Genomic DNA, 27,458 nt, shown 5'->3' with positions numbered 1-27,458 from the left:
ATGTATATTAGCTCATTTAATCCTACTAAAACTTTACGAAGTAGATACCATACTACGTTTTCCACATTTTAAAGATGGAAACACTGAAGCATAGAGAAGCATACAGCTTGTTGAAATGGCAGAGCTTGCCTCCAAACCCAGAACCAGGCTCCAGAACCCTGCATTCTCAAACACTATACTCCTCTGCTTCTCTCTGATTTATGGATGTTGAGGGTTGGAAGGACACATAAGATTTGGAGCAGTATTCTAGGCATCAAGGTATCAGGAGTGTCTGGGTCCAAGAACACCTAGTCAAATGTTGATCGGCAGATGCTGCACATTTAGAGCCCATGAGATCAAGAATAAGACTCCAGAAAACAACACTGAGTATTTTACATTCTGTCCAGGTAATGCCCCATCCCACTGCTATTACTAGATATGAGTTGGTACGGTAATGGGAAGGAGCTGAACTAGAATGGACGGTGAAAGATGATGCAATGAGAGACTGCTTTGCATAAGCTATTGAATATTTACATTTTTTAGTCTCATTTGAGATGTCCCATTGTCTACTTCTAGGACCCAGAAAACATCACTTATGATGTCAAAATATTTCTCTTTAAATTAAGCAAGCCAAATTGATCTCTGTCTTTATGACATTATCCTAGTGATTCCAGTGAGGCCAGAGTTACTGATGAGGGTGAAAAAAAGTCTTCAATATCAGTGAAACAAACAGCTGCAGAACCAGAGCCTCTCTTCTTTTTTTTTTTTTTTTTTAACTTTTTATTTTATATTGGAGTATAGCCGATTAACAATGTTGTGACAATTTCGGGTGCACAGCAATGCGACTCAGCCATACATATACATGTACCCATTCTCCCCCAAACTCCCCTCCCATCCCAGAGCCTCTCTTCTTAATGCACTTATCAATATCAAGAAATATTAGTTGCAATTATATAACAAGCACTATTTACAAAAATAAACGTCTAGATATAATCCTGAAGATTCATATGCAATAAATCTGAAGTAGAACCCAGACATTTATATTTTTAGAGCTTAATTATGATTTTGATGTCCAGCCAGGGTGGAGAATTGCCTTAGATGAGTGAGGGCGTGGTGAAATGGCATGGGAAGTAGAGGGCCATGGGGGTACATGAAGGAACACCCAATCTGGTTTGGGAGCTGGGATACAGATGAGTTTTTGGTGAATGTGGAATTGAAGCTGAGACTTGAAGGACGAGGAACGTTAAGTAGCTAAAAGCAAACACTGTAAAGAAAACAGTATATTTGAAAAGCCAAAGGACTTAAATAAGAGTACCCGGCAGAAGCTAATTATGACTGGAGCTTTGATCACACTGGGGATGAGTAGGGCTGAAGATAGTTAAAGGTTCCCCAGGGAGGAAACTCAACAGAAGAGAGCCCCAGATTCATGCTTGAGCCCCCTTACAAAGGAATTCAGTTGCCTTCAACCACAAGAATGAGCAAGCTATATCCAAATTCCTGCTTGGGAAATTCCCCCTCAGCCTACTACCTACAGCCTGACACATTCCTCAGAAAAATGAGGTGTGCCCAGCTGGCTGTGGCTCATGGAGCTGTTAATGGAAGCCTGCCTGACTTTCTTCAGAAGAGACCAGCAACCAGTCATGGGAAAAAACTATGTCTCTCACTTAACCCAAATTTTGTTCTAAATAATTTCTATAAACTCATCCTATTTCCTCATTTACTTAATTCAAACTACTTATAACATAATCATGTTGTATGGGAAGCCATTTTGTGGGCAGAAACATTCATTTTAATATTAAATTTTAACTACACAAATAATACATGAAAATATCCTCTGTATAATTAAAACATTAGACATACATTTTCTTTAACCTCTCTACCTATCTTAATTCATTCCTCAGATGTAAACACTGTGACCAATTTACTGTGTGTTTTTTACATGTTGTCACAGAAAATATGCAGCATTATTTTACAGATTTTCTTTTTAAAAAATACATAAATAGCATCATATTGGACTGCTGCTTTTTTCACAAAATAATTTTTTTCTTGGAATTGAGCAATGCTTTGTGCAAAATAAATACCCAATATACAAATAAATAATAATAAATGAATGAATAAATAAATGATAATTTCAAAGATTAATGATTTCACACTCCTCAGTGAAGCAAACTTAAGTTTGAATATTGGCTCTACTACTCACTTATACTTTGGGCAAATCATAACTTCATTTAAGCCAATTCTTTACCTTTAAAATAGAGTTAATATGGCTTATCTCATAAGATTATTATAGTAAAGCACCTAGAAAAGTGTCTTTCCTAGAAAAAAAAAGATTTTATTTCTGCCTCATTTTAATTCACTCATAAAGCTTGGTACAACATTCTTCTCCTTCTAACCAGAGAGGTGGCTGATGGACTACAGACAAAATCTTACAAATGCCTCCTGGAAATGTCCACCTGGGTATCCCAATTAGTGTATCCGAAATCACAATGTTCTATCTTAAACAGGCTTCTCTTCCTCAGGAAGCTGTGTCCACTTGCTGGGTCATGTGGCCTCATCTTTGCACCTGGGTAGTTCATTCCACATCCTGGTCTTTTCCATTCACCTCTACAGCTCAGATCCTCATTGCAGCTTTCTGGGATTAGAGTCCTAACCTTGTGACTAATCTCTCAGTCTCCAGAATCTTATATGCTTATTCCAATTCTTCTTTAGCCTTAATGACCAATAACTCTTTCTATCACCCAAGATAAGAGTCAGCATTCTTGAGCCTGTCATTTAGGGCTTTTCACCATCTGGCCCCAAGTGGTATTTCCAAATTTGTTTCTCATTCCCCATATACCAATAGCTCCAACAAAATCAACTGTTCTCTGTTGACTGTGTCCTGTGCTTTCCAGTCTCTATCCCATTATCTCAAACACTCTTTTTTCACACCCTCATCCCTGCACATTTAATTCCACCAAGACAAAATATAACAGTGAATTTAAACACAGAGGTAAAGCCAAACATACCTGAGTTCAAATCCTAGTTCCATCCCCAGTTAGGTATATGACATATCTTTTTAATGTCTGTTTTCTTCACTTATTAAACTGGGGCAATAAGAGAAACTACTTCACAGGGTTTGAAGAACAAATTTAGATAATGTATTCAGTTAGGCAGACAACTGGTGTAAGGTAATCATCAACTGTCACCATCAATGCTATTTAAGGTCTACTTCAAGTGCCATTGCTTCCATAAGGTTCTCCCTGGTCCTACAAGATATTAAGTTATTTCTATCAATAAAAAGCAATAGCATTGCATCTGTGCCTCTTTTAAGGTACTTACAATTTTATGTTTTACTGTATAGTCACATTTCCCGTAATCACAATTTTTGTAACCCGAAACTGCAATCCGTTTCCCAAAGGATTTTCAAGTCTATGTCCGTTGTATAAGGAAGACTCAGAGAAGTACTTTGGATGTGGTAAACAGAGGTTTCTAAAATATTTTGTGTTTTGGTGGGGAATATGGCATAGACTATTTGAAATCAGAACTGTATTTTTAAAAAAATTCACAACACAAGGCCATAAGAATGCCATCCTCTTTGGGGATAGAGACTGGCTTCCTTTTTGAGCTCACTTAACACAAGACTCTATAAAATTTGTGTGAAAGAAATTCTATTTCTAGTAAAAGAATGAAGTAAACAGCAATACTCTAACGCTGAATCTTAAATCAGATGTTCTTTCCAATGCTAATTTTGTCTCTTCAAGTCCTCTATATATTAGATCTGGAAATAATGTTATATTAGATAATGTTTGCAAATGGGACAGATGGAAAAGTTCATTCTCCTGGGGTTGAGGAGAAATTTATTTTCACAAAACTTCTCTGGTGATATGTCTAATGTAAACTTTAGTGGTCCCAATGATCTTTTGAATTAATGATAATTTCAAATACAGCTCCAAAGCCCATAACTATGTAGAGCAGTATTTTAAAGGAATGATTGGTAAGACTTCTATCACCAAAACAATCAGACTTTCCTTATTTGACAAGGTAAGATTTAACTTATGTACACTGAGCTTTGTTTGTTTGTTTTTTAAGAAAATTAAAGACCAGGGGCTTCCCTGGTGGCACAGTGGTTAAGAATCCACCTGCCAATGCAGAGAACACAGGCTCGAGCCCTGGTCCGGGAAGATCCCACGTGCCGCGCAGCAACTAAGCCCATGGGCCACAACTATAGAGCCTGCACTCTAGAGCCCATGAGCCACAACTACTGACCCCACGTGCCACAACTACTGAAGCCCGTGAGCCTAGAGTCCGTGCTCTGCGACAAAGACAAGCCATTGCAATGAGAAGCCCACCCACCACAACGATGAGTAGCCCCTGCTCACCACAACTAGAGAAAGCCTGCGTGCAGCAATGAAGACCCAACACAGCCAAAAATAAATAAATAAATGAATGTATTTAATAAAGAATTTTAAATGTTACCTTGACTCTCTTTACTCTTTGTACTTTCTTTTCATGAGCACTGAGTGGAAAGCAATGCTCAGAATGCTCTGTTGCAGGTAGATACATCTTGCAGCATTTCATTTCACAGAACCTGGAAACATAGAGGAAGCATGTCTCCTGGAACAGAGAAATGAAAGCAGCAATAAATATCTCTCTTGCAGTGGAAACTTTCCAGAACAACTTGTACCATGAGTCTATCAGAAAATAAAAATCATTAGTAGTAAATATTAACAGAAAATTATAATTTTAAATTTATATATGTACACACACACATATGTAAACTATGTGTGCATATATGATTTCAGATTGCTCACATACACTCCTATATAATATGCTCTGTATTAATTATTACAAAATTCAACATGAAATTATGTGAGCAAAGCCTATAAACTACTGCACGTTTTCCTGAATAAATGTTTTAAAATCTGAATCACAGGAAAATGATAGCCACCTTTAAAAATTTAGCCGTAGATTTCAATAGAGCCAGCACAGCTTAATAAAAAAGTGTTAGTAAGTATCCTTATTTTGTCAAGCCCTGCCTTCCATGGATAGAAAGCTTGGCAGAAACAGTAGGTCAGGTATAAAAAAAGACAGATTCTGCTGATTAAAAAAATGACAGCCATGCTAGGAAGTGTAGTGCATAAGTACATAATCATTCCATTCCATCTCTAGCCCCCAGAACAGGGTGACTGCAGTAAAGGACAAAACCAGATAGGACCCCTCTTGAGACGCAAATGTTTTAAAGCGACAATAATTCTGGGAAGGCTCTTCACTAGGACACTTTGAAATGGCAAAAGAAAAACCAAAAGGTACTTTTATTCCAGGAACAGCTAAGCTGTAGTTAAGCCCAATGGCTAGATCCCCACACTGCAGCAAAAGAAAGAATCACAGTTCAATATTTAAAGCAGAAAATGTATATATTGTGTTGATAAAATGGAAGATTAGTGTTAAAAGGTGCCAAACTGTATGCATTTTTTATGTCCTTGAATATTGCTCTAAACTGGGTATAAACGCTTCATATGTTAGAGATTAGTTCATTGTTATACTTCTTTAAAGCTAATTGCATTTTCATACAAAAAGCATAATTTTTGAGCTAAAAAGAGCTAGAAAATTATCTAATCTAACCCTCTCATTTTACAAATGAAAAAAAAAAAAGATTTCCTGCATATTTGAATGTCTTATCCAAGGTGACCCTGCAAGAGATAGGGTTGGAACCAGTGCTTGCCTCCTAGTTTAGGTAGCACACCATTTACATTGTATGGTTGTCTGTATAGGCTTAGGTTCCCAGTCATTAGCTATGTGATTCTGAGTAAGACTCAGTTTCCTCATATAAGGGTGATAACTGTATTTAACTCAAAAGTTAAAGTAATCTTCATAAAAGTGACATACATGCTCCACAGACACTTAAAATGTCTGGTGTTATGTGTCCAATAAGTATTATTATAATTAGTTGTTATTATTGTGTTGAAATCCAAAATCCCATCAAACCTAAATGGGATGCCTACCATTTAGAGCAGTGCTTCTCAACCCAGCTTCATATAATAATATCCTAAAGAGCCCCTTTGAAACACAAGCCTTACCCCAGAAAAAATTTACTTGAAATTCTACAGAAGCATCCTAGAATTGTGGGCTTTTTCAATGAGTTCTCTGAGAGAATTCTGACAGTCCAGTCAGTACTGGCTCACAGATCAGCATCTGGGAACCACTAGCAAGACTTCAGAGATGCAATCCAGGAAAATCTCTCTATCCAAAGAGAGGGATAAAAGAGAGGAATTTACAAGTGTCATCAGGAATCTTTTGATGTGACAAATATGTTCATTATCTCGATTGTGGTCATGGTTCCATGGGTGTACACGTATATCAAAATTTATAAAATTTAATATGTGCAAGTTACTGTATGTCGTTTATAGTTCAATAAAACTGTTTTTTTCTTAAAATGCCTATTATGAGAATTCTTAAGCAAAAGCAGCTTTCATGTGAATTTTTGTTCAAAATCACATTGCAAACAAAAAATAGAAAACACAAAATAACACGTATAAATTAATCGAAATATTCATAAAATATTTAAATAAATATTCAAATAAAATAATTAAATATAAAAGACTTAAAACTGCCATTTTTTTTTTTTTTCAGTAGGTGGGCCTCTCACTGTTGTGGCCTCTCCCATTGTGGAGCACAGGCTCCGGACGTGTAGGCTCAGCGGCCATGGCTCATGGGCCCAGCCACTCCGCGGCATGTGGGATCTTCCCGGACTGGGGCACGAACCCATGTCCCCTGCATCGGCAGGCGGACTCTCAACCACTGTGCAACCAGGGAAGCCCCTAAAACTGCCAGTTAAAATACGTAAGTAAAATAACCATACTACCCAAAGCAATCTACAGATTTAATGCAATCCCTATCAAATTTCCCATGACATTTTTCACAGAACTAGAACAAAAATCCTAAAATTTATATGGAACCACAAAAGACCCAGAATTGCCAAAACAATTCTGAGGAAAAAGAAAAAAGCTGGAGGCATAACCCTCCCAGACTTCAGATAATACTACAAAACTACAGTAATCAAGAGTGTGGTACTCCCACACACACACAAAAAAACACATAGATCAATGGAACAAAATAAAGAGCCCAGAAATAAATCCGCACACCTGAAGTCAATTAATCTTCAACAATGGAGGCAAGAATATACAATGGAAAAATGACAGTCTCTTCAGTAAGTGTTGTTGAAAAAGCTGGACTGCCTCGTGTAAATCAATGAAGTTAGAACACTCCCTCACACCATACACAAAAATAAACTCAAAATGGCTTAAAGACTTAAATATAAGAGCTGACACCATAAAATTCCTAGAAGAGAACATAGGCAAAACATTCTCTGATATAAATCGTAGCAATATTTTCTTAGCTCACTCTTCCAAGGCAAAAGAAATAAAATCAAAAATAAACAAATGAGACCTAATCAAACTTATGAGCTTTTGCACAACAAAGGAAAAGATACTATAAAACTCCTAGAGGAAAACATACGCAGGACACCCTTTGACAAAAATTGCAGCAATATTTTTGGGCTCTGTCCCCTAGAGTAACTGAAACAAAAACAAAAATAAACAAATGGGACCTAATTAAACTCAAAAGCTGTTGCACAGCAAAGGAAACCATAAACAAAATAAAAAGACAACTTACAGACTGGGAGAAAATATTTGCAAATGATGCAACCAACAGGGGCTTAATTTCCAAAATATATAAACAGCTCATACAGCTCAATATCAGAAAAACAAACACAATCAAAACATGGGCAGAAGACCTCAATAGACATTTCTCCGAAGAAGACATATGGATGGCCAAAGCCACGTGAAAAGATGCTCAACATCACTAATTATAAGAGAAATGCAGATCAAAACTACAATGAGGTATCACCTCACACCAGTCAGAATGGCCATCATTAAAAAGTCTACAAATAATAAATGCTGGAGAGGGAGCGGAGAAAAAAGAATGCTCCTACACGGTTGGTGGGAATGTAAATTGGTGCAGCCACTATGGAGAACAGTATAAAGGTTCCTTAAAAAACTAAAATAGAGTTACCATATGAGCCAGTGATCCCACTCCTGGGCATATACTCAGAGAAAACTCTAATTCCAAAAGATGCACGCACCCCAATGTTCATAGCAGCACTATTTAGAATAGCCAAGACATGCAAGTAACCTAGAGTCCATTGAGAGATGAATGTATAAAGATGTGGTATACACACACACACACACACACACACACAATGGACTATTACTCAGCCATTAAAAAGAATGCAGTAATGCCATTTGCAGCAACATGGATGGGCCTGGAGATTATTATACTAAGTGAAGTAAGTCAGACAGAGAAAGACAAATATTATATGATATCACATACGTGGAATCTAAAAAATAAGACAAATGAACTTATTTGCAAAACAGAAACAGACTCATAGACAAGGAAAACAAAATAATAGTTACCGGAGGGGAAAGGAGGGAAGGAATAAATTGGGGTTTGGGATTAGCAGATACAAATTACTATACATAAAATATATTAAAAAACAAGGTCCTACTGTACATAGAACAGGGAACTATATTCAATATCTTATAATAACCTACAATGGAAATCAATCTGAAAAAGAATATATATATATATATACATAAAACTGAATCACTTTGCTGTACACCTGAAACTAACATGATATTGTAAATCAAGTAGAGTTCAATAAAAAAAATGTTTAACTACAAATATAGACTACAAAGGATTAATCTGAAAATAAAAGCACAAAGAAAGAATAGAAGAAGCCTAACAATCAAACTCTAGCCTAAAGAAAGCTGGTGTGATTATATTAATATTATACAAATTATACTCTAAGTCAAAAAAACATTTTGAGGGGTAAAGACATTTTCTCATTACTGATAATTATTCTACTTGGAACTTAAAGTGAATGTGCCCTATGATGTTTGGTATCTCTCTTTTTAACATTAAAAAGAGCTACATATTTTTAGATTTTTAAGGAACCTCTGTACTGTTATCCATAGTGCCTGTATCAATTTACATTCCCACCAACAGTGCAAGAGGGTTCCCTTCTCTCCACACCCTCTCCAGCATTTATTGTTCGTAGATTTTTTGATGATGGCCATTCTGACTGGTGTGAGGTGATACCTCATTGTAGTTTTGATTTGCATTTCTCTAATGATTAGTGATGTTGAACATTCTTTCATATGTTTGTTGGCAATGTGTATATCTTCTTTGGAGAAATGTCTATTTAGGTCTTCTGCCCATTTTTGGATTGGGTTGTTTGTTTTTTTGATATTGAGCTGCATGAGCTGCTTGTAAATTTTGGAGATTAATCCTTTGTCAGTTGCTTCATTTGCAAATATTTTCTCCCATTCTGAGGGTTGTCTTTTTGCACCCAGCAATCCCACTACTGGGCATATACCCTGAGAAAACCATAATTCAAAAAGAGTCATGTACCACAATGTTCACTGCAGCTCTATTTACAATAGCTAGGACGTGGAAGCAACCTAAGTGTCCATCGACAGATGAATGGATAAAGAAGATGTGGCACATATATACAATGGAATATTACTCAGCCATAAAAGGAAACGAAATTGAGTTATTTGTAGTGAGGTGGATGGACCTAGAGTCTGTCATACAGAGTGAAATAAGTCAGAAAGAGAAAAACAAATACCGTATGCTATCACATATATATGGAATCTAAAAAGAAAAAAAACGGTTAAGAAGAATCTAGGGGCAGGCGGAATAAAGACACAGACCTACTAGACAATGGACTTGAGGACACGGTTGCGGGGAATGGTAAGCTGGGACAAAGTGAGAGATTGGCATGGACATATATACACTATCCAATGTAAAATCGATAGCCACATAGCACAGGGAGATCAGCTTGGTGCTTTGTGACCACCTAGAGGGATGGGATAGGGAGGGTGGGAGGGAGACACAAGAGGGAGGAGATATGGGGATATATGTATATGTATGGTTGATTCACTTTGTTATAAAGCAGAAACTGACACACTATTGTAGAGCAATTATACTGCAATAAATATGTTTTTTTAAAAAAGAAATACCAGTTTGGGGAGCAACAAAAATTATGTTTGGAAATTAATAAAATTTGGTGTCATACACATTAAATTCAGAAAAAAATGTGTATGAATAACCAGGCAAATCACCCTACATTTTAGGGGGGAAAAATGCACTGTTAACAATAGAAAGATAATATCTCGGTTTCTGAGTCTAAGCATTTTATTAATCAGTATTTCACAGTTAGGGAAATGCATATCTTAATTTACCATGTTCATGTAAATTCATCCCTTAAATATATGAACTCTTTGAGGAAAGAGAGCATGTCTTACTCATCTATGTATTCTTAGCACATGAACCTGTACCTGCTACATAGTTGGTGCTCAGTAAATATCTGATGAACAAGTGAATAATGAATTAATGGGTGAAAGCTATAATGAAGATTCAGTTTTCCTAATTAGAATTTAAAGTTTTACTGTGGGAACAACTGTTTCTGAATTTGGGAAATCAAAAGTTGGGAACTGGATCTCTTCTCTTGCTCTGATCCCTTTGGCAACTTTTCACAAATCCCTGACCTCCTCCTGATCTTTGCTTTTACATTTGGAATAATGGTCTGAATGTGCTTCTCAGGCATCATAATTCTATTCAAGCAGTATTTTTCCAGTACTTGCAAATCGTTAAGTGAAAGGAGACACATTCACCAAGAGTTATTATTTTATAATGGCACGTAAGAGAAGGGTTCTTCAAATCAGTTTGCAAAAACAGCCACTTCAGCAGCTTCCTATCTCTGCCCCAGTTTTCTAAATCAACCAATAATAATTATTCCCTATAAATCAGACCTCCCTGAAGTTTTCTTCTTCTTTACAGTTGCAGCAAGCTGGCTGCTTTTCCCTCATTACATTTTATGTCTTTGTTTTGTTTGCACAGTTCCCTTTCTTCCTACCATTGTAATTCTTACTGTGCCACAAGATGCTAAATTTATGGGTGCAAAAATGTTGGTTTCTAGCAGCTTTTAATAAAAAAATGTATCCTAATTACAAAAAAAAAGGAATTAAAATACAAAACACTCCACTCTTTGCAAGGATTGATCTACTTGCAAATTCTGACAAACAACCTGTGAAGTGGCAAATAAACCTGAAAGGAACTTTATTTCCCATTTCCTGGCCATTCAGAGATCTACATGCAGCAACACTCAGTAAAAGAACTCCTCTGTACATGGGAGAGAAGTTATTCTATACACATGATTAGCACCCAATAGGAAAGAAAAATAACAAGCATGATAGAGAAAGCACAGCCAAGTCCAGCTTCTGAAATACTGATGATCTCTTTAGACCAAAGCCCTAAGATACAGCCCTCTAGACTCATAGAGAAAGACTTAGGGATCAAAGAAAGAAAGTAGTGATTGATTACCCTAATGCATTATTTAAGCAGAGGAAATGGTAATATAAACAGTTCTCTGAGAGATCAAATATCAATCAAACATTTACAAAACCCGATATCCGGTCCAATTAATCCTCCCTTTTTTGCGCTATCACTATATATCGAACATATTATGCTATTGCTTTTATCACTCTGTGTTTATATATATGTACTCTACCCCAAGAAGACTCAGAGCACTTTAAAAAGTTCAGGAATTCATCATTTTTGCTCACAGAGACTGGCATAAAAATGGCATGTTATTGATGCATATTTGTTGGGTATATGATTTTGTAAGGAAACTTGCCAATGGTCACTCTTTAAGGACAACCAAGGGAAAGACAAAGTTGCTTTTACTAATTTCTCCATTTCAATCCAGTAACTAAAATCACACCCAAATGTTCCCTATGTGTCCTCCCCCATTTAAACTACTTCTGATTGCTCCACACAATTGGTAAACAAGAACATGTGTTGCTGTTGTTTAAACTTATTAAAAAGAAGATCATATTTTGGGTTCCAAAGCCTACAACATCTAATTATGATATTGTTATGCTTATTTAAAATAACACAGATTATTTTAAAGTGTTTTTACTGAGCTTCCATGAAACCTGAAAAGGATAATCTGAGATTAAAATGACAGTATATTAATATCAAAAAATTGTTTTAGGAGACTAAAAGAAAATTGTAGAGAAAGATTCACTAGCAATAGTCCCATTAACAAATGAACAAGGATGTGAAACTGATCAGCAGTGCTGAATTATTGAGCCCCAGGCCCTTCTGCTCCAGTTTTATGAGTCAAAAATCAAAACTGCATGAACTAGTGAATACCCAATCTTCACAAACATCAGAGTCAAATTAAAGAAATTACCCAATGAACCAAATGCAGCTCAACAGATCATCAAACCATTAAAACTGCAACTTTATACCAGAAAGAACCATACACACCGTGATCTTGTGCAAATGGAATAATAATAGCCAGATGGAACAATAAACTCTGATGCTTGGCAACATGATCCTTGGCACAGTGAGTATATGTCATGTGGAAAGTCAATAGGGGGTCATCATAGAATCATCAAAACGAGGCTCAGGAAATTCACCCTGAACAAAGAGAAGAAAGGCCTTGAATTTTAAGAAGTCAAGATGACAAGATGATATGGGTATAATAGAAACAGCAGGAATGTTAAAGTGGGATAGAGCCAGATACTAACAATAAACCTACCACCTATTAGTTGTGGCATTAAATTGTTAGCTCTTTTGTTTCTTCTAGAACCTAAGAGTCAAGGCACGCACGTCATAGAGTTGCCAGGATTAAATATTAGATTCTTCTAAGTCAGAGCACACTCTCTCAGAGACTCAACCTGTAAAACATTGTTGGTTGTTTGAGGAAACAAGTAAGAACTACTGAATAGTGGCAATCACATCATAGGTTTTCTTCGTTAATATTCTCACCACTACAAAACTGCTAGAAACTTGTCTTCTAACTAAATTGTGCAGTGTTCTGGATTTCAAAGTGGCTGCCTGTGACAGAGACAATGCTATGTGTTCAAGGCATTCTTCCTGGACACACAGAAGGAGGTTTCCAAGCCTCATATAAAATTAGGCTGAAGTTATGGGACTGGGTTCTGGCCAATTAGATGCAGGCAGAAAGAATATGCCACTTCCAGTCCTGCCCTTAAAATCCCTTGTGGAAACAGAATTACATCTTTCAGTCACTGTTTTTCCACCCTGCTATGTAAAATTCTTTTTCCACCCCTTGGTAATGTCTTTTGCAGATTCTAAACTTTCCAATTATTTTAAATTGTTAAAACATAATCCAATCCAGTTTAAAACTTCAGCATTCAAAAATTCCCTACCCCCTTCCCCAACACAAGCTACTGTGGCCTTGGCCTCCCAGAGTGGAGAAAGATCATGAGAATGAATGGCTGCACCCCCCTCCCTCCTCTAGGTAGAGACATTGATGTTGCGGTTGGGGAGGAAGGGTGGAGTATGGGGTCTTCTTCAATAGATGTCCATTTGTCTGTCACTGGTGAGGATTGAGTCCCTGGCCTCACTCTGGTTGGTTTGGGTTTTGTCTGATGTTCATTGCCTCCTTTCTTGTGTTTGTCTTCACATCAGCACACGATTTTCTTGGCTTCTCTTCTCTGGCTGTCTCACCTGTTCAGTGGAGCAACTATTTCTTGCATAAACCTTGCCAGCTACACAATGCCCCTCTCCCTTCTTCAGGTTGGCTGTCTCTTTGCCAGGCCTGGGGGACCCAGGAAGCCCTCAGCTGCTGGCTCTTCTCTAGCATCTGAACTTGTCTATGGAGAGCCCTGGAACTGTTAGGTCTGACCACTCTGAGGGCAAAAATGAATGGAATGAGGTGGAGTCCCCTCATATTCTTCTCAAACACACTTCATCGTAGTCCTTTCAAGCCTGTGGCTGTGCACCGCACGAATGGTCTCCCACCTCCAAATCCCCACAGCTAAATCACGTATGAGTCCCCATGGTTATTAACACCCATGCCCACTCACCCAAGAACTCGCCCTGTGTGTTTTGGAGGCAGCACCAGTGTGGGCCAGCTGAATTTTTAGCTCAGCAAGTATTTCACCAAGGAATCAGATGGCCCTTGTTTCATGCGCTCCTGATTTTTATAGGCGATTCTCTTGCTGCTTCACTTGGCTCTGCTGCATTCCAACAGGATAGGGGAAAAATCTTCTCTCTAAGAACACAACTCTCACCATAAGGCCAGCCACATGATGGTTCTAGTCACTACTCCAGTCCCCTTCTCGTTTAGATTCAAGTGGGGATGTGGGGAAGCAATGAAAGAGGAAGCATTTCTTCCAACTCTCAAAAACCTTCAGGGAAGTGTCTTGCCCAAAGATGGGTAATGCCCGGTGGCTCACCTTAGAAGATGCAGACTTGAAGACTTCTGTTTTCAGCTTTTGCCTTAGTCCAATTCTGGTACAACAGCAGAAAACTGATTCAAGATTCCGTTAGCTTGGGACTTCAGTACTAAGTCATATGCAGCATTCTTAAAGCCAGATTTCTAGGACAAGAACAACACTTTATCTCAAACACTTTACCATAAAGATCTTTCTTCCTAATTTGGGGAGTTTTTATCCGATCTCATGTCTCTCTCTCTAAACTGGACTATGAGTTATTTAAAGGTAGGAACCATATTATACCCATCATTATGTCCCCAGAAATTAGCAAATGCTCAACACTCAGTAGCTACTCAATAAACCTTCAATAATTAGTGAGTCGCTGATCAGAATGGCCATTATCAAAAAATCTAGAAACAATAAATGCTGGAAAGGATGTGTTGAAAAGGGAACCCTCCTTCACTGTTGGTGGGAATATAAATTGATACAACCATTATGGAAAACAGTGTGGAGGTTCCTTAAAAAACTAAAAATAGAATTACCATATGAGCCAGCAATCCCACTACTGGGCATATACCCTGAGAAAACCATAATTCAAAAAGAGTCATGTACCACAATGTTCATTGCAGCACTATTTATAATAGCCAGGACATGGAACCAACCTAAATGTCCATTAACAGATGAATGGATAAAGAAGATGTGGCACATATATACAATGGAATATTACTCAGCCATAAAAAGGAAAGAAACTGAGTTATTTGTAGTGAGGAGGATAGACCTAGAGTCTGTCATACAGAGTGAAGTAAGTCAGAAAGAGAAAAACAAATAACGTATGCTAATGCATATATATGGAATCTAAAAGAAAAAAATGGTACTGATGAACCTAGTTGCAGGGCAGGAATAAAGATGTAGATACAGAGAGTGGACTTGAGGACACGGGGTGGGAGGGGGAAGCTGGGACGAAGTGAGAGTAGCATCGACATACACACACCACCGAATGTAAAATACTTGGCTGGTGAGAAGCAGCAGCATAGCACAGGGTGATCGGCTTGGTGCTTTGCGATGAGGGTGGGATAGGGAGGGTGGGAGGGAGGCTCAAGAGGGAGGGGATATGGGGACATGTGTATGCATATGGCTGACTCACTTTGGTGTACAACAGAAATTAACACAGTATTGTGAAGCAATTATACTCCAATAAAGATCTATTAAAAAATAAAATAGGGGTTCCCTGGTGGCGCAGTGGTTGAGAGTCTGCCTGCCGATGCAGGGGACACGGGTTCATGCCCCGGTCCGGGAAGATCCCACATGCCGCGGAGCGGCTGGGCCCGTGAGCCATGGCCGCTGAGCCTGCGCGTCTGGAGCCTATGCTCTGCAATGGGAGAGGCCACAACAGTGAGAGGCCCGCGTACCACAAAAAAATAAAATAAAATAAAATAATGAGTGAGTGAGTGAATGAATGAGTGAGCTTCCTGATTTGTTTATCTGCCTTAGCCCAGGTCATCTAAAAAAGCAGAACCTGAGGCAAGGACTAAAGAGCTGATACTTCATTGAAAAGGTGCAAATCCAGAGTGGTACAGGGAAGGAAATAAGGGGAAGCAAGCTAAGGAAAGATGGGCAGTGAGAGGCAGTGTGCTGCCACGCCAGTCACCACTTCACAGTGAGCCATGAGGAGATGCTGCACATCCCTCGCCAGGCACATTCCCTCAGCAGGCAGGATTTCTCCAGAAGGTTGGCAAGAAGAAAGTGCACCTTGGAGCAGTCCACCTCAGAGGGGAAATGACAGGAAATTTATCTTCCCAGTTTCCATTTCCACTGGTGAAAATTTACTCCATGAGAGCTGGCTTTTCCACGCTTCTGAATTCTGTTATCTGACCCTTTGATGGTTGCCCAGGAAGGCTGGTTCTGTTCCCCAGGGTGTGCCATTTTATCTAAGTTCAGAGGTGAAGGGATTGCTCAGTGTGGATTCATCTTGGAGCATCAGGGCTTCTCGGCACACCCCCACCTACACGGGGTGCTTGGCAAGGATGCTAGGAGAGGTGACACCTGCAGCACAGCCTGGGAGGCAGTTGGCAGCTTTGGAAAGAAGGATACCAGAAAAAATTGCACGAGGTTTACATTCACTTACTACATTTTCTCTTTGAACTCATTAGGAAGAAAACAGTAAGTATGCTTTGTGATTTAGAGATTTTCAGGGACTGTACTTCTCTGTAATTTGAAGATAAAGGACACTGAATTTGACTCAGTGCTACATAGCTGTACACCATTTCATGTTGCCTCTAACATAAGGATAACATTTTGCTTTCTTCTGGCAGGAAATTAAGCTTTGCTTAATTTGTCCTTTCTGATTCTTGGAAGAAGTTCTATTCACTCCATGCTCAGAAATGGGATTGGAATCCTACTGATGAATTAAAGCAGCAGTGAACCTCTGCCTATTCCTGGGCAAGCCAGGGCACACTCTGTCACTCTTTGATTGCTGCAGAGATACCCAATCTTTCGAGTCCTTTGCTAAGATCCTCTTTCCCATGTTTCACATATCATTAGAGGGGTGGGTGATGCCAGAGGTCTTCCGCAGGGGAGGCAGCAGAGTACCTAAACCAAAGCTGGTCTGGACAAAAGAGAGAGGGGAATATTAAAAACATGTAGAGCCTGGGTGATTTCCTCATTCATCTTTGACTGATGGAAGAAGGTCTGCTGCTCAGTGAAGGCTGGGCCCCCAGTAATGAAGCTGTCTCCAGCACTGAGCTGCTTGGCCATGGCACATAGCTCAGAATTACTGCAACTGCCTGGGTGTCAGAAGCCATCAATTGTCCCAGACTCACCTGCTGAACTCAGAGCCATGGACCGTGGGGCTAAAACATCATCATTCTCTCAGATGAGACCCACACTTACCTCTTCATCATTGGTATCCCTTCCTCTCCCCCAAATATTCCCATTGATCAAGTCCCATTATTTCTCCTGGTACCGAGTCACAGAACATAGAGTAGCATCATCATTCTTCCTCACGGTTCCTATCCACCAAGGAATTGTATCCTTCCCTTTCACATGAGTTACTGTCCAACAGCCCAGATCTTTGCCTTCTGTGTGGCCTGCATATGGAGTGAAGGATAAAAGAAGTCTGGGAAGCTCTGTTCTGAGCTAAGCAGTTCTCTCCATCATTTCTGCCATTTGGTCAAAAGGCCCTTCCATCCATCCACATCCACAGAGTACTCTCCAACTAAACCATGGAGCATACATGGAAAGAGTGCCTTGTCTTTGAATTGGAGACCACCTTATAGCTCATCTGAATCCAATCACCTATGCATTTCAGGGATCCCAAATGCTGATGGTCGTCCTTTTCTCAGTTTAAACTCTTCCAGTGAAGGGAGGTAAAGACTGTCCCAAAGCTGTCACTTCATTGATGGAAATATCTAATTTTATAGGATTGGTCTAGCCCCAACCCCTTCTCAATTATCATAAAAATGTAGTTTCCACAAATATTTTCTCCTAAATTATCCAGCATTATCCTTTTAAAATATTATATATGAAACTGTACCCAATATTTCAGCCATGATTTCATCAATGGGGCATACAGTAGGACCCTTGCCTTAGTGCATCTCTTCCTTTTATTTCTATAAATAATACCCAAAATTGCATTAAATAATATATAGTATAGTAAAAGCTGCACCATACTTTGGTCCATATAAGCTTATAAACTAAAGCTCTGGAAAGATCTTTAATAAATACTTTATTTTAAGCTATATATCCCTCTAGTTTGTAACTCAGTTGTTGTTTTTTTTACCCTTACTGTAGTATTTTATATTTACTCCTAATTAAATTATATTTGGTTCATTGGTTCAACTATTCTGCTTCTGACTCTCATTAGTGTATTAACTTTCCCTTCCAGCTTCCTATCACTCCAAAATGTAATCAGTGAGTTATAATCTCATTCTGGTCATTAATAGAAACAAAAAAGTAAGGCTCTGAACCTAGAAACCTCATAGAGAGATAGTTCAAAGCCCACACTAACACATTAGTCAACATTCTTTGAGTACATATTTCAGCACTTATGAACCTAGGTAATTCCACACATTTAACCATCTTCAATTCAACCCATAAAACACTTGCTTAGTCTCTACTGTGTGCCAAGAAATACAAATATAATAAAATCTATTCCCTGCCCTGGAGAGGCTCACAGTCAAATGAGGAAATGATCATGCAGTCAATAAAGCAATTCCCCATGATGGGTCCTATGCTACAAGTGGACTTGCAGTCCAAGAGGAGCTCAAGAAGGAGCACTGGACTCTACCTGGGGTTGTTGAGGAAACCTCAGAAAAGAATGTAAGATTCTTCCTTCCCCTCTGCCATTTTTTTTTTTTGAGTTATGTCTCAAGAATGTGAAAAGGTAGACTTTTACTGTAGTCTAACAGCAAGGGTGGTTGGTAAAGGAGGAAAAATATTGATTCTGCTTAGGACTACCCAAGGACAGGTCCATTTCACATGATTACCTCCCCTCTAGACTAGGGTCTCAGTTTCCCATCCTCCAGCTCTAGGCTTGTAACTGTCATAGGCATTAAAGAGAGAGTTGTACACATAGAGTGAGATATACATGGAGCAGACAGGCATCATTCATGCCAGGCTATCAATGGACAATACTGCTGTCAGAAAGGTAGGTCATAAAGGACAATGGGAAGGTCAAGTAGCAATGCCAAGTGCCAGGTGCTCACTAGATCTAGTCCTCTCATTTCAGGCCTCTACTTCTCATTATCTAGTCTCCACGAGGAAAGGTTTTATTTTTACACAACAAAGTATTCTTCCACATCTTTTTTCTAGCCCAGAGTTTTTTCTGTTTCCCTGAAGACTTAGATTTTTGAAATCCAAAGCCAACAACAGACTATCTTTTTCCACAGCTTCTTTTTGATGTGTCTTTTCTTACCTAAAGTAATGTTTGCAGACAGCCTAGTTGACTCAGGAGGGCCAAGGTTGGAAAGGACTTTTTTAAAATGTTGGTTAATATTCCAAAAGTATTATCCTGCCTCACACAAGGAGGCAATTATCAGCAGATGAGGAGAGGACGAGCTTCCAAACAGAGATTAGAGCATGGGCAAAATGCATGAGAAAGCACAACTAATGGGCAATTTTTCCAATATTTTACTAAAATATGGATATTTTCCATCTAGTACATTCCCATAATAAAAACCCTCAATGAAAAGAACAAACAAAGGAAATCAGATAAGTTTAGTCAGACTTCGTCATTTGGAACTCATTATTTTCAATAATCCAACTTCCTTTCCAAACTACTCACAATCCTTCTCTAAATATTTTGTCCCTGAATTTGACCAGGGATTGATGTCACATTAATTGATGTGTTCTTTTCAGAATTCATCTTACTTCCCTTTTTGAAAATTGGTGATTTTCCCATTTCAATCATCCAGCACCTTTTTTTTTTTTTTTTTTTTTTTTTGCGGTACGCGGGCCTCTCACTGCTGTGGCCTCTCCCGTTGCGGAGCACAGGCTCCGGACGCACAGGCTCAGCGGCCACGGCTCACGGGTCCAGCCGCTCCACGGCATGTGAGATCTTCCCAGACCGGGGCATGAACCCGCGTCCCCTGCATCGGCAGGCGGACTCTCAACCACTGCGCCACCAGGGAAGCCCCAGCACCTTTTTTATTTCTGGCAATTCTCTTTAAAAAGGAAAAGAGAAATTTTAACGCATGTGTTGGGTACTTATGATGTTGCTGGCACTGTCTTAAGTATTTACATCTATTAAAATTCAGGCTGGTAACCACGCCTTCCTGCCCTTTCCAACATGAAGGTCATTTCTTTCATGTAGAGGATGGAAACAAAATAGACACTGAATCATTCTCCTTCCTTTCATCAGTTAACGATACACCATCTGCCCAAGAGGTAAGCCCATCCTTTCCTGGTTCTTCTTGCTTTAAATATGGATAAATGAAACACTTCATTTTCTGTAGCACACATTTCATTGAGCTGCACTGATTCTTCATAGTTTTGTCAATGTTGTCCTTGCAAGTTTATTCCACTCTTTGGTATCCATCCCACGAATACAAAGGGCCAACTGTATAGTTATTGAAAAAAAATAAGTATACGTGGACTTGTACAGTTCAAACCCATATTGTTCAAGGGTCAGCTGTATATACTCCTTTTGTAACAAATTAAATCCAAGCTCAGAGATGTCCATGAAGTCACACCACCACTACTTTCTTTTTCAAAGGAATAATATGTGACCTCAATGTCAGCCTTTACTCTTTTCTAAACTCTCCTGCTGCTCTTAACCATCTTTTATGTGAACTATTTGAAATATATCCCTCCTAGGATCTAACATAAATGCCTGACTATGATCGCCATTTGCTCTCATCGCTATTATGAATACTGTTGTTAATATTCTTCCAAGTTGTCCTTCAATTCTACTTCAATTGTCTTGGTCAGAAATGAGTCTAAAATTAGAAATCTTCCTTCATCTTTTTTATTACCTTTCAAGGGATGAAATCCTCAGCAGGCGTCCTCAAACCCCGGGCCACAGACCGATACCGGTCTGCGGCCTGTTAGGAACCGGGCCACACAGCAGGAGGTGAGCGGTGGGCTAGCAAGTGAAGCTTCAACTGCCGCTCCCCACCCCGGACCGTGGAAAAACTGTCTTCCACGAAACCGGTCCCTGGTGCCAAAAAGGTTGGGGACCCCTGCTCAACAGGACAAGTCAAGTTCATCAGAAACTGGGGAAGATATTCTAATGTCAAATACGTAGAAAGAAACCATAAAGAAAACTATGAAAAATTTTAAATTCTTTATGGCCTAAAAGACTGCTTCCAAAATCACAAGCAAGTCTCATATGTGGAAAAAATTATTATCAAAAAATACTAGTATATTCTACAATAATGGCTATAATCCAGAGATCTAGATTCTAATCTTAGACATATTCTTTAATGACTGTGGGACCTAAAACAAACCAGCTAAACTCTCTGGGGCTCATGAAGAATATCTTCATCTGAGAAATGTAGATCTTCATTAGTTCTGAAAACTTCAGAGTATTGTTATTAGAATCTTACAACATCATATGAAAACACTTTGAAAACTGTAAATGCCATATATAAGACATTATCATATTATTGTTCCTTTACTTCATCTATTATCCTCCTTGGTATCAAGTTTCTGAGTATTTGCCTCTCTCCTTTTCTTAAGCCAATAAACATTCTAATAAATGCATTCTTCTGGGACTTCATAAGGTGACTTTTTTTTCCCCAAGGAGATCATCATTATGATATAAAATCACAATCCAGAAAAACAAATCCTATTCTTCAATATGACATAGGTCACCAGAAGTTATGGACTGAATGTTTCCCACCAAAATATCTATGTTGAAACCCTACTCCCCAGTGTGGTAATACTGGGAGGTGGGGCCTTTGGGAGTTAAGGAAGGATTAGATGAAGTCCTGAGGGTGAAGCCCTCATGAATAGAATTAGTGTCTTCAAAAGAGTCACAAGAGGGCTTCCCTAGTGACGCAGTGGTTGAGAGTCCGCCTGCCGATGCAGGGGACGTGGGTTCGTGCCCCGGTCCGGGAAGATCCCACATGCCGCGGAGCGGCTAGGCCCGTGAGCCATGGCTGCTGAGCCTGCGTGTCCGGAGCCTGTGCTCCGCAACGGGAGAGGCCACAACAGTGAGAGGCCCGCATACCGCAAAAAAAAAAAAAAGAGTCACAAGAAAACTCGTTTCATCTCTCTGATCTCCACCATGGGAGAATACAACAAGTAGCTTGCAGTCTGCAACTTGGAAGAGGGTCCTCATCAGAACTTGACCATGCTGGCACCCTGGTATCAGAATTTCAGACTCCAGAACTGTGAGAAATAAATTTTTGCTGTTTATAAGCCACCCAGGCTGTGGTATTTTGTCATAGCAGCCCAAATGAACAAAGACCAGGTGTTCACACCCTGTATCCTTCCTTCTCTCCCAAAATTGTGACCTTCTACTAGAAGAGCTGAATCCATCAAAGGTCTTTAGTTTTCTATCCAAATCTAATGCTTGAACAATATGGGGGTTAGGGGTGCCGACCCCCTACAGTCAAGAATCCACGTATCACTTTACAGGCGGCCCTCTGCATCCGAGTTTCCACCATCTGCAGATTCAACCAACTGCAGATCATATAGTTCTGTGGTACGTACTTATCAAAAAAAAAAAAAATCGGGCTTCCCTGGTGGTGCAGTGGTTAAGAGTCCGCCTGCCGATGTAGGAGACACGGGTTCCTGCCCTGGTCCGGGAAGATCCCACATGCTGCGGAGCGGCTGGTCCTGTGAGCCATGGCTGCTGAGCCTGCGTGTTCGGAGCCTGTGCTCCGCAACGGAAGAGGCCACAACAGTGAGAGGCCCGCGTACCGCAAAAAAAAAAAAAAATCGACATATATGTGGACCCACACAATTCAAAACCTGTGTTCTTCAAGGGTCAACTGTATGTATACACCAGTGTCTTCTAGTGACAGCATACGCACACCTCATGGATCAGAACCAAAAGGCTATGAGCTTAATGAGCTTCATTATTCTTTGTAGGGTTTCCTCTGACCTCAATGGCTATATTCAGCCTCTCTCTCTCTTTTTTTCTCTCTCTCTCTCCGTCTCTCCCCACCCCCCACATTCATGCAGATAAACACCATCAAGGATGATTCTATCTCAGTGCTCTGTTAGGAAGCATATGGAGAAAAACATTGAGAAAGAAGCCAGATGCCAACATGAGACTTCTGGTGATGTAGCATCATTCATAGAAAGTTCAGGTGTTTTCTGAAAAAGATAGGAGTGTTCTTGAACTTCTAGCTTTCCGTAAGGTTCAGGGCTGCATTCACAACCAGGCCACACCACCAACCTGTCAGCATTCACCTAAATCACAGGCTAATTTCTTAGGATGAATTTAGGAGGCACACGAGGGTCCAGTTTCCAAACCCAAGCCAACAGTAACACGATATAGGTACTACAAGGAATTAAATTAATGGATTTAGAAATAATATATTCACCAACTTAAAGGTGATCAAATTGTAAGAGTAACTACCACACCCAAGGGATTAACCACACCCAGGGGTTATCAGCACTTCATTCAATCCCCCTTTGTTTTATACTGTTTTATGATACATGATCTACCCTGATGTCTGCAAATGAGACAACAGCAACGCACTGAACATCTCAATAGATGACAATAATAACAGTTAGAATTTATTGATCAGTTGCCATGAGCCAGGCACCAGGCAAATACACTATAAAAAATTGTCTCGGTCTTCACAACAATCCTATAAAACAGGTTAGGTAATCCACCCTAAATTAGTTATTATTTCTCATTCTCCAGAGAAGCAAAATAAAGTTTACACAAGTAATCTGCTCAAGATTTATTTAACAAGTGAGTGGCAGAACAGAAATTTATAGCCAGGTCTGGGGGGACTTTGAGCCACAACACTTAACCAGTCTCAGATTGTTGTAAAATGGGGCATGGCACAAGAAGAGGAAGTGAGTCTTTCATTTTTAAGCAGTTATGAAATCAAGACCAAAATTAGACATGGCTAAGGATGTCCATAACCCCATAGGCTGTCAACTCGGGGATCAGCAATAGCTCTGATGAGGTGAGCAAAGGGAAAGATGATTGTTATATATAATACATCATGTAATAGTATTATATATCATTTGACTAAAAGATATATATTATATATCACATACCAAATATTACATGTTATGGGTTATACATTATGTATGATAGCACAGAAGTCCAGCCGAGGACTGTGATATGCAAGCCTCACGGATGGCAGTCCCAGGCCCTCAACAGAAGAGAGACAACACTTGAGTTAAGCTTTCATCTTTCCCACTATTACTGAGCCACGAAAGTGTCACATAAATATGAGAAACCCATATGAGTGAACTCATATTATACATGGCTTAAATATCCTTAATTTATAAAGTGTGAGAGGTATAAACATGATAAAATTTGTTTATCAACCCCCTTAGATGATTGGCATGTTGGGAAAGACTAAACACACGTACATAAAAAAAAGCCAGGTACACATTTAACTGAAAGTACTGTAGCCATGTCACAGGCACAAATTTCTAGCGTCAGGGCAAGCAAGCATTGGGGGAAGGCTTTACCAAGTTTGGTAGGGAAATAGCACTTCCCTTTGAAGAACCTCTCTACCTGTCTCATCAGTCTTGCTTTCAATCTGCTTCCTCAAATTTCTTTTTATCAATATTTTAACAACTTTTATTTCAGCATGTAATCATTAATTAGAAAAAGCTGTGAATTTATTAACTTTTTTTTTCTGCTTTAACACTTTAATTTGTAGGATACGGTTTTAAGCAGAAATGTGATTCCTGACAAAAGCAGTGTCCATGAGTAAATAAAAACAACTTTGAATGTCATATGACTTGCATAGAAGAAGGGTTTCTATGGATGGGGGAGGAGTGGGCAAGAGAGTGGGGAAGTTGAGTTCCATCTGGAATTTCAGACACACTGATATTTAGAAGCACATGTTTATCTTGAGTTACAATATCAGAAGAGAAGTGTGAACAAGATACTAATTGCTCGATTTGCCCATCGCCCAGGAAGATACGAACAGACTGAACAAGACAGAGATAAACTCATATAGAAAGAGCATCCCCTTCACAAACTGGCCCAGCCTACTCATCCAGGGTCAGCTCTTCCTACTACCCTACATTATAGTTACTATGGAAATGCCTCAAAGTGCCATACTCCCTCATACCTCTGTGTCTCCACCCAGGCTGCTTCCTCCCTGGATACCTTCGTCCACATTTTTACCTGGAAAAATCAACTCTCCTTTTAAGGTCAGGCTCAACTACTATTTCCTCTATTACTAAACTCTCTTCTCTGCTTCCACTGGTCTTTATAAATACATCTCTTGTAGCATTTACCATACACCACATTACATAGACTTGATTATTCATTGCAGGCTTCTGGATCCAATAGCTATAGTCACATTGGCAAACAGACACAATCAAGGACAGTTCTGTCTGTATACTTGGCTTAAAAACCACACAGATAAAGGTGTTGAAAAAGCGGCCAGATCTTTACACAAGACTTCTGGGAATTTAGCATCATTCAGGGAAACTCTGTGAACCCCTCTCACACACCCCATGAAGAGAAGAGGAGAAGAGAGATTGTTTTCATCTGCTGGACATGCTCAAGTATGAAGACAAGGTCTTATTTATTTTGCACGCTCAGTGCTGGACCTGGTGCTGTGCATGCACAAGGTGTTCAATGAGTGTGGGCTGGAGGAACTTTTGGAGATGAAAGGTCATGATGTTCCTATGAACTATGCTCTCACAGTCTTCCCAACTAAGCAAACATGGAGCAAATCAACTGCTGACATGCCTTGGGTCCTTGTTTAATAACTCAGAATACTTTGCTAAAGTTTTATAAGATAGAATACCATTTAGAAATCACATGTCATTTCCCATAAAATTGGTACTCACTGAGTAGCAAACTCTTCAGACCCGCTTTTGTAGAGATAAGATTCCCTAGCTCTCAAAGAAATATAGTCATTGTTCTCATAACTTTTTTGAATAGAATTTGATCTATTAAAGCTGAACCAAAAGCGGGTGGCTTTGGAGTGAGTGGATATATGCAGTTCCCAGCAATGTCATTATATTGTGCCTTAAAGTAGATGACCAAGACAGAGCTTGAATTATTATGCAGGCAGCAGGAAATAGTGAAATTGATAGATTTCTTTATCTTCGGTGATAATAATAATAATGATGATCATGTCCTGGGTTCCATCTCACAAAATGGCAAAGGGATTTCTAGGGGCCTTTCTAAAGAATTAGAAGTTGAAGGAGAAAAATGAAATATGATGTTATCTGGATGATAATTGGAGAAATATTACTTAGGACAAAAGCGTTAGTAAAGAGACCAATTTCCGAGACTCTCTTTTTCTCTTCCAGGTTGATCCTGCCTTCTGGTCTCAGGAAATATTTGAGTTTTATTTATGAGAATTCACGCTTTGCTATCCTCAGCTGTTAAGTTAGTCCGTGGCCACCCTCTGCCTCACCTTCACTCGGGAGACAGAGGAGAAGCAAATCAACTCTGTGCCTGGACTTGGGGAACGTCTCCGCTCAAAAGGAACAGTTTAGTTAGTTACTGTCCTTTCCCTTCGGAACATAGGTTCATGTGGTTTCTAGGTCCTTAACTATGACTTGAACAAAATTATATACTATGATTTTTTAAACTGTCTTTTCAAGAAGGATGGTACTAGTGCTGACTTCCTTTTGTCTCTAAACATTAGTTGTCTTCTCTACAACCTACCTTTATTTACAACTTTCTTCCCAGAGCCACGAAAAAAGGCCTGAATTAGCTGTCAGGAATCCTCAGTTCTAGCCCAATGCTACAAACTAGCTAGTAAACCACTTAATATTTTAATAGTATTTTCAAGGTTTATAAAGCCACCATTAATTTGGGTCCCCTCAACAGCCTTAAGAGCAAGGTTAGATATGATTGCCCCCTAGAAGATGAAGAAACATCAGCTGCGAGAAGTTACGTATGTGGGAAAGACTTAAAACTCTGAGGACTGTATGTGATTGGGTAAGAAACAGTCACTGTCCCCCGGACAGAGCAGAGGTCTGCCCTAGCCTAGTGTCTCTTCTTCTTTGCTCTCCAAGGTACTGTTATCACTTTAATATATTTCAGTTATTTCACATTAAGCTCCAATTTTTATAACGTTTGAGTTAGATGGCTTAATCTCAATTTTTCTGTTGTCCCTGCATTTGTTATGTAGGCCTACCTAGTGGTGCTAGGTGTGAGGAAATACTTATGATTTTAAAGCCGAGAATCCAGATGGACGCTCTCGAATGTTAACTGGCCTATGCATATCAACATCCAAGAATCACCAAATGAGAACATCAAGAGAAACACTTCCAGAACAGGAATAAGGACTGAATTTGCCAGGCTGTCATGACCACTGTGGGTTAGGAGATGAGGGTTGTTACGAGGATCTGAGGGACTGAACTGCAAGGAATGTAGCAATCTGCCAACGGGGTTTAACCTATACCTATATTTACATTCAAAATGCCATCAAATATCAGGAACTTTGCCTAAGATTCTGGAAGTCACATTTGGCTTCTGCGTTTTCCACATTGCCTCCAGAAGCCTAGGAAGGTCAGGTTACAGGGGGAAGGCGTTTATCAAAGCTAAGTCACAGAGATCATTAACTGTCACAG

At 39.4% G+C, this 27,458-nt stretch overlaps 1 long non-coding RNA gene across 2 annotated transcripts in view; it reads right to left on the bottom strand.

Moving 5' to 3' along the window:
* Positions 1-27,458, bottom strand: part of LOC111184073 (uncharacterized) — a 198,699-nt gene that overhangs the window by 147,752 nt on the left and 23,489 nt on the right. For both annotated transcript variants that reach the window (XR_016393796.1, XR_016393797.1), the window contains exons 3-5: positions 14,292-14,434; positions 12,352-12,504; positions 4,435-4,572 (exon numbers count right to left, since the gene is read on the bottom strand). This is a non-coding gene — a long non-coding RNA (uncharacterized LOC111184073). The remainder of the gene's footprint in view (positions 1-4,434; positions 4,573-12,351; positions 12,505-14,291; positions 14,435-27,458) is intronic.

This window comes from Delphinapterus leucas, chromosome 7, assembly GCF_059928025.1.
Source record: "Delphinapterus leucas isolate spDelLeu-1000000601 "Yukka" chromosome 7, BTC_Dleu_Yukka2, whole genome shotgun sequence".
Classification (NCBI taxonomy): Eukaryota; Metazoa; Chordata; class Mammalia; order Artiodactyla; family Monodontidae; genus Delphinapterus; species Delphinapterus leucas.
This window is presented reverse-complemented; position numbering and strand designations above follow the sequence as displayed.